This window comes from Notolepis coatsorum, assembly GCF_963971535.1.
Source record: "Notolepis coatsorum genome assembly, chromosome: 18".
NCBI classification, from domain to species: domain Eukaryota; kingdom Metazoa; phylum Chordata; class Actinopteri; order Aulopiformes; family Paralepididae; genus Notolepis; species Notolepis coatsorum.
The window spans coordinates 8,214,251-8,216,750 of NC_140182.1; positions in this window are offsets into that span (position 1 = coordinate 8,214,251).

Below are 2,500 nucleotides of genomic sequence, written 5' to 3' on the forward strand. Positions count from 1 at the left end.
GAGTGCCTTGCCCACTACGCCACGTAGCCGCCCTCGAGTCACCTCTTCTATAGTTACCAGCTCGTCTGCACACCACTTAGAAACAAGGGCAATACTTATGACAAGGGACTCGTACATCATCGTTTGATAACGGGGCGTCACGCAACAAGAGCCGAGGATCTACACCCGGCAGATGCATCCGTTAATAAAAAACTTCATTAAACAGACTTGACAGGATGAGACGGGACAGAAAGACGGATCAGTCCCACCGTACGTACGTTGTCGTCCTGAAGACGGGGGCAGAGAAAGACATAACGATGGCACGACGTGAGCCAATCGCAACGAGCAAAGCAAATAGGCCAACGCCGGCCTCCACCCCCTGCCCCAGAGCGAGCGAGCAGCAGACACTCGTCGAGTCTTCATTAATCCCCTCGAGGAGATCCAGGTGTCACGGCAGCGTGGCGGAGGTTGGATTAGATTAAAATGTATTATGCATTATAATATACAGTACAACGATGAGACGTCTGGGGCGTCCAACCAGAGTGCAAATGTAACAGTAAAGTGCAACCGTACAGGTGATTCAACTGGGTATAGGATATATATATATATATATATATAATATATATATATAATATATATATATATATATATATAAAATAAACAAACTGGTAAAAAAAAAGCAAGCTCTGTGGTGGGAGCGGACCTGGACAGTCTGGAGGTGGTGGCAGAGGGGAGGACGAGGAGGAAGCTGCATGCTATCCTTGAGAACCCCTGAGAAAAAGAAATTAAGTGAAAGTATGGGTACCGTCTCAAAACCGTACTCGAGTAAAAGTCAGACTATCTGGCTAAAAAACACACTTGAGTCAAAGTCAAACAGTTTCTACTTTTAAATGTACTTTAAAAAAGTAAAAACTTTTTTTATCTGACCGTCTATTCTTCTGATAGCAGGTGTTTAATCAAATACCCCCGCTGTCTAGTCTTGCACAAGGACCAATCAGCATGGGTAGGGGCGGGTTCATTTTCCAATTGATGGGGATTTGATTGGCTGTTTTTTTAAATAAATTGCGGCCGCAGGATTAATAACATTAACGTTAGTTCGGCCAGATAAACCAATATATACGAATTAAAATGTTTTTTTTCTCTAAAATGTAATTGAGTAAAAAGTACAAGTATACAAACCTAATAATACTTGAGTAAAGTACAAATCCCAGTACTTCACAAAGTACAATTACTCAAGTACTTTACACCCCTGGTTACGAGGTCAATAGCTGTCTGTTGTAAACTATACGTGGAGGGAGCAAAAGTTTGCCTCTGCGAAAAACACAACATCTCATTTGATGAAGCATCCGAGGCAGCGGCAGCATGACGATGTGAAACCTGACGCTGACAGGGACGCCTCGACCAGAGCCAGTGATGGATGGACTCCAACAGCAAAGAGAAAATACTAGACAATAATATCCACAAAGAACAACGTCGAGCTGCCAACAGAGCGAGACGTTTTGATATATGCGCTGGTGATGGAAGCTAATCTGAAGGCCACACTCGGAGAGGTAGTCTATGTTTCCACCACAGCTGACATCTGGACGGCTAACGACAGAAGCTGAACAGGTTGTACTATATGTGTGTATATTTATATAATACACTCTGTTATGGCTGACCCCTATTAGTCGACTAATCGGTCGAAAGGAGCCGTAGTCGACTGGCCAACCTCTTAGTCGAATATATATAAAAAAAAAAAAAAATCAATATTAATATTTTCTTTTATCATTATTTCCAAAAGAAAAGAGGCCTAGAAGCGTGGCTAACGCTAATGGCCCGCATACCAGAGGCTAACTGCCTAAGAAAACAGGCACAGAGGCACTGAAAGAGGATTTCACCCATCTAATGAACACACTAGACTAGACAATGGGTCTCATTCACCAAGGACTTACGGCAAAAAGGGCTTTCTCTTAGGGCCATTTGAGACCTTTTCGGGCCGATTTTGGGATTCACCAACCGTCCCAATAAAACATATATAATTAATATTATATTATAATATATTGTCTATATTCATGTCTTGCCCGAAAAGGTCTCAAATGGCCCTAAGAGAAAGCCCTTTTTGTCGTAATTTACGTTGGGAGAATGAGACCCAATATCAAGATGTATCCATCAGTGGACCAATTGCATGCTTTTGCAGAGGACAAGAAGCCTTCCGTCGACTCCTTCAGACATTAAGCACCCCCACAGCCCAAATGGAATGATAAAAAAATTATAATAATAAACATTTTAATAAAAAAAAATATATATATTATGTTTTTTAATTTAAAAAAGATTTGTCGACCAATAGTCGACTAACGGCAAATTTTGGCCAATCATAGTTGACCATCCAAATCCTTAGTCGGGGACATACTGTACATCTGATTAGCACTACACTCAGTGGTACTAACTTGTATATTTTGTACCCAGTTTAACCACCTGTACATTGTATTACTATACAAAATATACACATTACTGCTACATTTGCACTCTGGTTGGATGCCAC